Source organism: Protopterus annectens, chromosome 16.part0, assembly GCF_019279795.1.
Source record: "Protopterus annectens isolate FY-2018-M chromosome 16.part0, PAN1.0, whole genome shotgun sequence".
NCBI lineage: Eukaryota > Metazoa > Chordata > Ceratodontiformes > Protopteridae > Protopterus > Protopterus annectens.
In genome coordinates this window covers 12769821-12783158 of record NC_056750.1, presented here as the reverse complement: position 1 = coordinate 12783158, position 13338 = coordinate 12769821, and the positions used below count along the sequence as shown (strand labels likewise).

Below are 13338 nucleotides of genomic sequence, written 5' to 3'. Positions count from 1 at the left end.
GGCTGGGCCATTCCAGAACTTTAATTTTCTTCTGGTGAAGCCATTCTTTGTTTTAGATGTATGCTTGGGGTCATTGTCATGTTGAAAGGTGAAATTCCTCTTCATCTTCAGCTTTCTAGCAGACGCCTGAAGGTTTTAGGCTGAAAGTGACTGGCATTTGGAACTGTTCATAATTCCTCCACCTTGACTAAAGCCCCAGTTCCAGCTGAAGAAAAGCAACCCCAAAGCATGATACTGCCCACCACCATGCTTCACCATGGGTATGGGATGGTGTTCTTTTGGTGATGCAAAGTGGTGTTTTTGCGCCAAACGTACCTTTTGGAATTGTGGCCCAAAAGTTCAACCTTGGTCTCATCAGACCGTAACACATTTCCCCACGTGCTTTTGGGAGACTTGATGAATTGTTTTGCAAATTTTAGCCTGGCCTAGTTGTTTTTCTGTGCTTAAAAGAAAAAGGCTTCCATCTTGCAACCCTACCCAATAGTCCTGACATATGGAGAATACAGGAGATTGTTGTGACATGTAGTACACAATCATAGGACACAAAAGTTCATCACAAAATGCCAGATTTAATAAACGAAGCTTTCGGGTTCTCTACCCTTCATCAGCACATACAATCATCTCATTACTACATTTATATAGAGGTATAATTAAGGGCACATGACAAATACCAGCCACTAACAAATCACACTAATAAAATTTACATATTACAATTTAAACTTAAAAATAATACCAAACTTTATACTCAACTTAAGAAATTACATGTCAAAATTCATATAAGATGTAAAGATGGTAAATAAACATATAAAATATACATATATAAAAAAGCTATTAATAAATCCTTTTTATCATAGATTATCCTGCTGTCGTTTAACCAGTATAGGTTTTATACTGATAGCGTTATTAAGGCCAGGATTAACTTCATCTTGCAGTCTTATTATCCATTGCAATTCTTTAATTTCCAATGTATTATTTAGATCACCACCTCTTACACCCAGGTCTACTATGTCTATACACCTAAATTTGAATCTATGTGTTGTATTCTCCATAATGTGCTTATATAAAGCATTTGTTTGAATTTTTCTGTTAATTTCTGATTTGTGTTCAACAACACGGTCTTTCAGTCTTCTTCTTGTTTTACCCACATAAAATTTTTCACAACAGTTGCAGGTAGCAAGATACACAAGTTTGGATGTATTACAAGTGGCCTTACATTTAAAAACATAATTGACATTACTTATTGGATGCCTAAAACATTCATTTGCTTCTAAAATATCATCACAACAGCTACAGTTGTAACATTTAAAAGTTCCTAATTTAGTTTGTGTTAAACATACTTGTTTGTTAAAATCCTTATAACACAAAATACTTTTTAATGATTGTTGATTCCTGTACGCAAAACTAGGTTTTGGCCCTACTATTTTTTCTATTTCCGGCATAGCCATTAGAATCGGCCAATTTTTTTCTATAATTTTGCAAATTTTGTAACTATATCCATTATATGTAGTTACATATCTAATTTTATCATATTTTATCTTTATTTGTGATTCTGACTGAACTAATGTCTCTGATACCGCAGGATTAAATATTGGTTTATATTCCTGACTTCTACCCTTATTCACTTCCTCAATATATTTCTCTATCATAAATTCTGAGTACCCACTATTTTTAAATTCTTCCTTCATCTCTTTTATTTCATTTACATACAGGTCATATTCAGTTGTCAGCCTACTTACTCTAATAAGTTGTGACTTGATTATGCCTCCAAAAATGTGTATTGGGTGCATACTAGTTCTCTTTAAATATCTCATTACCTGTACATCTTTTTTATGTATCATTGTTTCAAGTTTTCCATCTTTTTTATAAATCTTTACATCCAAATATATTATACTTTGCGTTGAATAATTCATCTTAAATTTAAAAAATGGTGTTGTACTATTCAAATAGGATAGATAAGTATGTAACTCATATTCCGTTCCTTCCCAGACAAAAAAACAGTCATCAACAAACCTTGTATAATTTCTTAAGTTGAGTATAAAGTTTGGTATTATTTTTAAGTTTAAATTGTAATATGTAAATTTGATTAGTGTGATTTGTTAGTGGCTGGTATTTGTCATGTGACCTTAATTATACCTCTATATAAATGTAGTAATGAGATGATTGTATGTGCTGATGAAGGGTAGAGAACCCGAAAGCTTCGTTTATTAAATCTGGCGTTTTGTGATGAACTTTTGTGTCCTATGATTGTGAACTTCTGACATGTAGTACACAACCAGTACTTGCCAGAAATTCCTGCAGCTTCTTCAGTGTTGCTTAGGTCTCTTGGCAGCCTCCCTGACCAGTTTTTGTCTAGTCTTGTCATCAGTTTTGGAGGGACATCCAGTTCTTTGCAACATCACTGTTGTCCTATATTTTCTCTACTTTTTGATGACTGTCTTCACTGTGTTCCATGGTACATCCAATGCTGTGGAAATGTTTTTGTACCCTTCTCCTTGACACCCTTCAACAATGAGATCCATTTGATGCTTTGTAAGCTCTCTGTGAACCGTGGCTTTTGCTGTAGCAAGCAATGTCAGGAAAATCTTAGTAGGAGAGCTGAAAAATATTTGGAGTTAATCAGAGTTTTTCAAATTGATGGCAGGTGTGTACTCAAGAGGACTGAATGTTGCAATTGGATCAAGGGGTGCTTCGGCAGAGTGTTGGTTTGGGGGTCTGCACACTTGTGCAACCAGCTTGTTGTATGTTTGTTTTTTGTATTTTTCCCCTAACAGATTTGTTTGTTTTTTTTCATTTGAGTTGTACGGGATGTAGGTCACATTGGGGGTGGGAGGGATTTTGAAGTGATTTATTGTGGTCTCATTTTTTTATGTCACAAAGACCTGGCATGTTAACAGGGGTGTGTAAAGTTTTTATATCCACTGTACTTTTAAATGGAGCACTTGTTTTTTTCTGTCAGTTTAAAAGTAGTGTTAACTGATGACACATCTGATGTCATGTTCATTCATTCCTCAACAAATGGGTCTGTGATCCGACCCTTGGATCCAACTTGACTGCTTTTCTCTATATTCTTGGTTCCGACTCTCTCAAGCTCCTCCCTTTACTCATAATGGCCCTGACCACTGCATTAGTCCAGATGTCATTTGCCACTCTATTCGGTTGGGATTGCATACTCTCGAGCCCAGGGAGATTTTTTCTAAGTTAATAACTTGTTAAAGTTTACATCTGAAGTAGTTAACTTCATTTTATCTGCAACTTGTGGGTATTCGAATCCATATCAGATCCAAGCTGGCAACTTTACAAGCCCCCCCCCCCTACCCATAACCCATCACCATCTTCTGCCTTCCCTCCGATCTCATTTGCCGCTTTGTGCATCGGCATCATGGTCTCTGTAGCTCTGAGCCTTAGGATTTTTGTAAGTGCTTTTGGGATATTTTTTTCTTGTGTGATTGAGAGAGTTTTTCTCGTTAGTTCCCTTTCCTTCCCCTAAATACTTGTTCGTCAGTTACAAAAAAAAGTTTTGTGAGTTAGTTATTGTGTAGGCACTTCCATTTCCTATAGTGTGTGTGTGTGTGTGTGTGTGTGTGTGTGTGTGTGTGTGTGTGTGTGTGTGTGTGTGTGTGTGTGTGTGTGTGTGTGTGTTTGTGTAGGCCCTTCCATTTCCTATAGTGTGTGCGTGGTCAGTAGTGTGTTGGGGTTTGTTAGGTCTGGCTGCTTTTGTGCGAAAATGTTGGAACAGCCAAAACCTACTTTCAAAAAATGCACAGTGCGTGACCATAAGCTTTCACTGGTAGATGGTCACACTCTGTGTGAGTGTTTGTTTGTCTGGGCGTAGCCCATTTATCCGCCCAGTGCAGTGTGTGTGCTGGATTCAATCCAAGGGCCCTGAAGGACAAACTAGTGGCTAAAGGCCTGCTCCCAACTTCCACTTCGGACACTTCAGCCACAGCTTCTGCAACTCCCGCCCGATCCCCCACCCCCCCGACGCAGGCTGGGACTCACCCTCCCGCTAGATCTGCTGAAGGGGATGAAAAAGGGAGAGACAAAAGACATAAAGATACAGACAGGAGAGACAGAGAAAAGAAAGGGGATATGCCCCGTAAACAGTCACCAGATTGGGAGTCCTTCCCTAGCCCGCCTTCCAAGGTATCGAGACCTGTGTATCCTCAGCTCCACTCCCCCAGATTCTCCCCAGAGCTGTCGGAGCTGAGGCCTTCCACCAGATCCTCCCAGCGACCAGCCAAATCCGAGCCCAGTTGCTTTCTCATGACCAGCCAGACCCGAGCTGGTCGCTTCCTCGCGCTTAACTCGGAGTCTCTCTGAAATGGATATGGACAGGATGATGAGATTTATTCGGACCCAAATCCAGATGGGAGTCTTACCAGGCCCCTCTCCCTCTGAAGGGGGGGCCGCCATGCCCTTCTTTCATCCGATTTCTCCTTCCCCGATCCAGCCTGCAGTTTTGGGGTTTATGGATCAGAGTATCTTTGGAGCTGGGGATTCGGTGCTGATGGTTCCTCCAGACTTCAGCGATTTACCTTGAGTTCCTTGGATCCGACCAGTTCAGATCCGAGGGGATGGAGGTGTCTTTGGCTCCAACTTTGACAGATCTGAGCCTTTCCTTCGGAGCTCCGGCTACCCTAGCCTCTGCCCCGATCATCACGGCAGATCTGGGGAGAGGTTCCTCCTTGTTGGATGCTAAGGAGGTGCACTCTCCATCGGCATTCGACGTGGTGGAGAGGGTTCTCTCCCAAGGATCGCGACCCCAGCCTATTTCCTTGGATTCTGTCCAGATTCCCTCTGATTCGGTTACGACTCCCTTCAGCTTATCTCTGGGACAGCCCTTGCTGGAGGAACCCCCTGCGGTTCACAAGCCCTCTTCAGAGAGTCCCACTGAAGAGGGTCCTTATAAGCACACATGCAAAAGGTGGCAACTGGACTCCCCTGAGTCCCTTACAGAAGACACTGATTTAGTTGGAGAAAGTTCCCCCAGGTAATCTCCCGAGGAGGTCTCCTTTGGCGACATCATGGAGATCCTTTGCCAAAGGGGAGTTTGGTCAGCCCCAAAAACTTTTATGGATGAATCTGTGTTCCTGGAGGCTTTTGGCACGGGCCCATCTATGTCCTGGGTGTCCCCGCCAGCAGATCCCTTAGTGGATCTTATTACCAAGTGGGCATGGAATGAGCCTGACACCATAGAGCCAATACCTAAACACCCAGACAAGATTCTTTCTCCACCCTCGGACAGACAGGCATGGTATAAGGGATCCCCTGTCAACACTATGGTGGTTGCAGCAGCCACCAAGAGGGAACTGGCTCAGGAAAGTTCCTCTGTCCACCCTCCGGACAAGGAGTCCAGGATGGTGGATCGATTTGGGAAGTGAGTATGATTATAACACTAGAGCACAAAAACCTTTAGCACAACGGCTCAGGCAACAGAAAGAAGAAAGGACTTAGGGAGCCTATAACAAGAGATCTGGTAGAGGTATTAGAAGTATTTCAGAAATTCTCTGAAACTCTGTATAAAACAGAAAATTTAGAAATCAAGAAAAGATACAAATGGAAATGTTTATGGAATAATTAAATTTGCCAAGGTTAGAGGTAGATGAGGCTCAATTACTAATGGTTTGGGATAGGAGACGAGATAAAAACTGTGATGTATAACCAATCTACAGGAAAGTCCCCAGGAATAGATGGTATTCCTGTGGAAGTTTGGAAGGTAGGAGGGAAAATTGATAAAGATCTGTAAGGTTTTGTTTAATACTACTTTAAGAGGAAGAAAAGTACCAGCATCCTGGAAGAAGGTGATGATAACGGCAATACCTAAAGAAGGTAAAGACCCGTCAGATCCAGCTTCATACAGGCCCATTCCAATACTAAACCATGGTTATAAAGTGCTCATGTATACAGTGGCTAGAATAATGGCAAAAGTAATGCCACAACTGATAGATATGGGACCCATCATATCCAGCTTCATACAGGCCCATTCCAGTACTAAACCATGGTTATAAAGTGCTCATGTATACAGTGGCTAGAATAATGGCAAAAGTAATGCCACAACTGATAGATATGGATCAGTGTGGTTTTGTGGAAGGGAGGCAAACATTTGACAACATTAACAGAGCATTGATGGTCCAGGGAAGCAGAGTGTAAGAAGATACCATTGCTGTTGGTCAGTCTTGATGCAGAGAAAGCATTTGACAGAGTTAGCTGGGACTTTATGAGCAGAGCAATGGAAGCATTTGCATTTCCTGAAAAAAATTGTAAGGTTGATTAGGAGGATATATGAGGGATTGGAGACAAAAATTAAAGTGAGTGGGGTCCTCTCTGATAATTTCTGCTTGAGCAGAGGAACCAGGCAGGGGTGTCCGTTTTCCCTTTTGTTATTTGCATTATATTTAGAACCACTGGCAAAGTAAATAAGGGACTCAGAAATTCAAGGATATAATTGGTATGATAATCAGGAAAAGCTGGCTCTATTTGCAGATGATATTATTTTATACCTGACAAAACCAGAAAGAGACATGACGGTGTTGCTGGAACATTTTGAGACAGTTTCAAATTTCAGGATACAAAATGAATGAAGCTAAAACAAAGGCAGTAGCTGTAAAGTATGTACCCACATGAATTGGTTCAGCAATATCCATATTTACGGGGACATGATAAAATGGAGTATGGATTAAAATTATTCTGGTGTGGCAGCTAAGGATATGTGGGAAGAAACTAAAAAGATAATACAAAAACTGAGAAAACAGAAGCTGCGTTATATGGGAATGTATAGTAAGATACAAGCAGTTAAAATGTTTTTAGTCCCTTTAGTCTTATGCACAGGTCAGGTATATTTTATAAACCAGAGGAGAAGTTGTGGATGGCAATTAATAGAGAGCTGAAGGACTTCATATCTGGGAGGGGAAGATGGCAAGAATCAAGTGAGATAAACTGATTCTTCCAGTAGAATGGGGTGGATTTGGGAGTACCCAATGTCAAGGGGTATTTCAGAGCTATACAGTTAAGGCTCCTATACATAGCACAAGCAGAACACTGTAATTCAGAGTGGAAAGGGATGATGATGAAATGGGGGGGGGGGGGGGCTCAAGAAACAAAGAGAGACTGGGATTTTGGATGCAAGCCTTTAAGGATAATAACAATAATCATACAGAACATCATACCTATAAAGTACAGAAAGTATGCTAAGAACTAAGCCAACATGGGAATGGAGAACGGAGATTCTGCCAAGAGGGACGACTGCAATTAGGGATGTAGACAGTAGGCAAGAGGGGGCTGGAATTTATTGGAGAAAACTGGCAAAGGAACAAAGGTATTGGGAGCAAATAATTAGAGAGGGAAAGATGATAGACTGGGAAGACACCAAGAATTTATTTGGACTGCAGGTTAGAGATTGCCTTCCCTATCAAGGATTGCTATCAGAGTATAGGCAAAGAGAAAGAAATAGGGGGTGTCCTAAATGAAAGACCAGCACTGGTAGAAATTTTAGCAGAATCTAGAACAGAAGCTGCCATTAAAAAAAGAATAATTAGTAGAACATATGAAATATTGAATGATAACTATAAGAATCAATCAGAAGAGGTTAGAAAGGATTGAGAAGAGAGATTGGATAAGTAATTCACAAAGAAACAATGGGAGGAGATATGTATGTCTACCAAATATGCATCAGAATCTAAAAGATTTAGGATTTTTGCTTGGAAATGTTTACATAGATATTTCTATACCCCAAGTAGACTCCAGATAATTTTTCCTGAGGTAGGCAGAAAATGTTGGAGGTGTGATGGGGAAGAAAGAGGTAATTGGGAACATATTTTCTGGGTGTGTAGTGAGTTGGCAAACTTTAAGGATTCCCTGGGGGATGCACTGTTGGAGATGCTGGGTGGGTAGATTTGTGTGACGTGGAAGATGATTTTTCTGAGCTATGATACAGAATCAGAACTGCCTAGACATGGTATGGCCTTGCTGTGTCTAATTATGGTGGCTGGCAAAAAAAGCAATTACTAAAAATGTAAATTAAAATCTAAACCAACTGTACTAGAAGTAGTGAATGTAGTAACAGAGATAAAACAACTGGAAGTGAGATCTTTAGAAAAGGGTAGGAGCAAACTACATAGGAAAAAATGGTAATTCTGGGATCAGTACATACAGTGGTGGAATGAGGTTTAAAAGAAGGCAGGACTTAAATAAGCTATGTAATGTGTGACTGAAAATGATTTTGTAAATTATAAGTGATGTATAATGTTTGCAACTGGGAGTTTGTCAGTATGTTTTGTGATGTAAAAGGCTTGCAAGTCGGATTGTGTTGGTGTGGATTGTTTTCATTAATATAAATGCATGATTGCCTATGTTGTAAGTGATGGTTTAATGAGGAGGTTTCTTGTTTAAAAAAGGGCAGAAATTGAATAATTTATCTATTGTTGCTTAGTTTATATGATATATAGCAATAATATATGTGAAGTATAATGTGTTAATACAGTTTGATTGTTTTTATAAAAATGTAAATTTGCCTATGTTGGAAGTGATAATTCAATAAAGATGTTTAAAAAAAAGTTGGTGAATGATTAAAGGTGATTGACTTGGGTTGACATCACAAGGTCAGAGTTCTTTTGCTGCTGTTCCTGGGGGCTCCGTTTTTTGGTGATGCAGTGTCCTCCTGAGGAGTCATTTAAGTCAACTTTAAAAATGTATATTTTTCACCTAATGTTTTGTGTTATATGCTAAAAGCAATTACTGTGTTATGGTTGTGACAGTTTTTTATTGTATTTGTTAAGGTTTTTAAAATTTTAGATGTTATGTTGTCCCATCTTGCCTTCATTCTTGCTGGTTGGGTATGGAGCTGATCCTCGGCTCCGACTCGGCCACATACTAAAGCTCGAAAACTTTAGCTGGCTCGAGGTTACCTCCTATCCCAAGATGCCTAGTGGATGTTCCCCAGATCTTGTTTGCCTCTTCAAGCATCGGGATTGTCTTAGCTGGCTCAGGCTAGTTATTACCTTTATTATCTTTTTTTCTAGTCCGCTCTTTGGTAAAAAACTATTAGTCAGAGGTTGTGAATATATTCCTTTCTAAGTGCTATTACTAATATAGTATTTTTCCCTAAGTGATGTGTTTTTCGGCTGTTTCTTCCCTTCTCTCTTTCAGGCCTTCCCCTTTAAAGGGTCTGTTTAAGTTGGAGCATTCCTTTCTCTTTCAGCCCATTTTTTGTTAGAGGGCTTTCTTTCTATCCCTTGGAGTCACCGTTTAAGTTAGAGGCGTTTCCTCAGGCTGGAAGAGACTGTTGTTTAACTTAGAGACTTCTCCTCCAATCTAGTTCCCCCTTTTCATTTAAAAAAAATTCTCTTACTTCTCTCTTTGCCTTTTCTGTGGCTGACTGTGTTGTTACACTACTTAATTCTGTAGTTGGTTTCTTATTTAGCTTAACATGTCTACTAAGGAAACCAAACAATCTGGGTTTAAAAAGTGCAATTCATTCACCCAGGAAATGTCTTTAACGGATGGACACATGAGTTGTGTTTACTGTCTAGGGGCAGTCCATTTGCAGGACTCCTGCTCCATATGCCATGGTTTCAGTGTGAGGGTCATGCAGGAAAGAAAGAATAAACTTATTCTAAGAGGTTTACTGAAAGGGCCTTTTGAGTTAATGGTAGAAGCTAATCAGGCCACCAAATCTGACAAACCAAAAAAATCAGCTTCTGAGCCGTCAAGCAGCCATGAGAAACAAGTATCTTCAGAATCGAAGATTGTCTGGTCCGACAAACCTGATCTCCCTTCAGTTCCATCTGAATTCTTGGAACCGTCGGGGAGCCGAAAAAGGAGTCGGTCACCAATATTGGACCCAGTACGCTTGGTGCCACAGCCTCCCTTATTACAGTCCATGGCAGATAGTCACAAGTCATCTACCCACTCCTCTCAGTCCTCCAGAAGTTTATCAGATGACGATGTGGAGCGGGTGGTGAAGAAGTTACTGCAGATGCCAGCCCTGGCTAAAATTCTTTCGAGCCCAGCCCATGGGAACATGGAGCCGACCATTGAATCTCAGATACCATCCATTCCACCTCCGACTCAGATGAGTTCAGAGCCAGAGTATCAGGAAGTTGTTGTGCTGGAACCATCGTTGCCAGTAATCACCCCCAATATCTCGGTTCCGACATCTGCTCCGATCCTGTTGATGCTGTCTTCAGTCGAGGGATCTGAAAGCTGACACTCCCTGACTGGCTCCGGGTGGGGGGGGGGGGAGTCGAGTCGGACCCCTGCCTAAGCCAGCTCTCCATCTCAGTGCTTCAGTTCAGGTGAGTTTGGCGCCCACATCAGCCTCAGAGCCATCCTCCTTGGTGCGGGGGAGATCTCCCGGTTCCTCGGGACCAGAGTCTCTCTCAGCCCAGGATCGTGGTGCCTTCAAGGTGATGAGTGTGCTCTCCACTGAGTCTGCTCCACCTTCGCCTCCAGCCACTCTTGTCCCTAAAGCGCCAGCCTCTACTTCTACACCATTCCTCCATCACCCCCACTTTAGAGAGTCAGTGCCTGAGGAACCCCCTCTTCCGACACCTCCCTGGAACATCCCCCCCGAGGAGGTCCCTCGAAAGAGACAGTGTAAGAGGAAACACATAGACTCCCCTGAGTCTGTCACTTCTGATACTGATTTAGAGGACTCAGAAGGGTTCCCATGGTCCCTCTCTGAGGATGTCTCCTTCTTGGACATCCAAGAGATCCTTAAACAGAAGGGCAGCTGGAAAACCCTCTGCCCTTCTGAGGATGAATCAGTATACCTGGAGGCATTTGGCTCTCGCCCCTCCACATCTTGGGTGTCTCCGCCGTTCGATCAGCTCCTGGCGATGGTGAGTCAGAAAGAGTGGGGCTGTCCAGAGTCAGTGGACCCCATTCCGAGGAGGCCTAACAAATTCATTATGGCCCCAGAAGATAGACAGTATTTGACAAAGGGAGTTTCAGTAGATGCAATGGTGGTGGCAGCTGCCACCAAGAAGGAGTTAGCTGAAACTTCTGCATCTGTCCATCCACTGAAAAAGGAGTCTCAAACGATGGACAGATACAGGAAGCATATGCTCTCCTCAGTGGCCTTTACCCTATGGTCACTGAATTACTTATCACATTTTACTCAACTTTAGAGGGATCACCTTAAAAAGCTAGGAGATACCCTTCAAGGTGCTACAGCTCAGGGTATATCAGACAAGATAAATTCTCAGCTTGCGACCTTAGCCTCTATTATGAACTCCTCCATGTGCCTCATCTCTTATGCGGCCGATGGAGCGAGCAGGGCAGCAGGCACAGGAATAGCTCTTAGGAGACATTCCTAGATGCGCCTTTGTGAGTTTGCTGAACCCTTCAAGTCTTCCTTTATTGACACCCCATTTGATGGCTCGTCCTTGTTCGGGCCGAAAGTAAAGGAGACTCTCACCAAGAGCGAACAAGATGGCAAGACTATCTGCCGTAAGAGTGCGTTTCTCCGCCCCTACTAGACCTTATCCCAAAGGTCAGAAGAGTGGAAAAATGTGGTTCTGAAAGTCCAAAGGAGCCTTGTCAGATGCTCGTGGTTATGTTTCCCCTAGGGGCAGAGGGGGAAATAAAGGAAGATGCCATCCATGCGGCAGAGGGGATACACAGAACCAGGGTGACAGAGATACATTCTCCGGTCGGCCCTTCCAGCACTCCTGAAAGGAGGCCCGCCTGTCCACCTCCGGAGGCAGTCGGGGAAGACTATCACTGTACCCAGAAGCCTGGCTACAATTGACTCAAGACAAATGGGTACAGTCCATTATATCCAGGAGATACAACATTCCTTTCCACTGTCCACCCCATTCATAAACTGCAAATAAAAAAATGCCAGTTAGGTTCTATTTCTAACCATTTTGCCCTCCCCCTAGATATATACATATATATACATATATATATATATATATATATATCTTCTTCTTCTTCTTTCGGCTTTTTCCCAGTTATGGGTCGCCACAGCGGATCACCTGTCTACTCAAGATTGGCAGTGGAGTTTTACAGTGTCGAGTTGCCAGCCCGGCGTCCAACCTTCCACAGAAGGCACACACATGCATGCACTCACACCTAGGGCCAATTTAGAGTTTCCAATCCACCTACAGCATGTCTTTGGGATGTGGGAGGAAACCAGAGCACCTGGAGGAAACCCACGCGACCACAGGGAGTACATGCAGACTCCGTACAGAAGGCACCCCAGCCGAGGATCGAACCGGAGAACCTCTTGCTGTGAGGTGGCAACGCTAACCGCTGCACCACTGTGGCCGCCAAAATATATATATATATATATATATATATATATATATATATATATATATATATATATATAGATATGTATTTTATATGCATATTTGTACACATTTATTTTTATTTTACTATAAATGTTAGATATTATATTGGTATTTTTGTGTAGTAGGTTTCTGCATAACGACTGTTAGGTTTCTTATGAAAATACATTGTGTTACATTTGTCTTCATAAGTGCCTTCAGTGGTTGAAAATTTTTTTATATGCAGTTTATGAAGTAGAAGCTGCTGCACAAACGAATATATTCCTTATTTAAGGTCTAGAATATATTAATAATGTGGAAGTTTTATATATGTTACTATTGCAGCATTTGTAGTTTTTGTTGAATGTTATTATGCATGAGCAGTATGGCTTTAAAAGACAATTTGTTTAATTGTTTTAGTGATTTGTATGGCTATCTGCTATTATAAGAGAGGGTATTTTTGTTTTTGTTGTTTAAATGGTCTGACAAAGCGAACAGTGAAAGCGCTTACCAGTGTGCACAATAAAAAAGACTTGATTTTACTTCAGAGTGAGTACTGGTGTCTTTGAGAATACGTGTCTGCCTCTGCTGCTTCGTTTGGTTTGGACTTTATTAATTTATTTAAACTGTAAGGGTGGCAGCCATATTTGCAGCAGAAGATTAAAGGACCATTATGGGAAGAAACTGGACATTTGTATATTTTTGTCTTACTGTGAAGTTGTACATAATCCAAACCTGCCAGCTGTGCAGTAACTGTGTATTACTAATTTTAATTTTTTTCCTAACCATGACATCCCTTATAAAGCAGTCATGTTGATGTGATCTTGTTTTCATGGAAAGCTACTACTTGACCATAATGCATTGTGAGGGCACAGCTATTGAGATTATAATGCCCTACTTTATTTTGTCAAATCACAGTCATGTTCATTTAGCATGGAAGCAGTGAGAAATACTGTCAACTTTGAGAATCTTCAATAAAAAATATAGTGCCTTTTTTGCATCAGCTCCTTTATATGTATCTCCTACATATGTTGCACAATTTATGAGACATTATTGAAAATGGATA

General features: G+C 41.3%; 1 protein-coding gene across 2 annotated transcripts in view; it reads left to right on the top strand.

The window, feature by feature from the left end:
- AK8 (adenylate kinase 8) overlaps positions 1 to 13338 on the top strand; it is a 2747949-nt gene that overhangs the window by 1783608 nt on the left and 951003 nt on the right. The window lies entirely within an intron of this gene.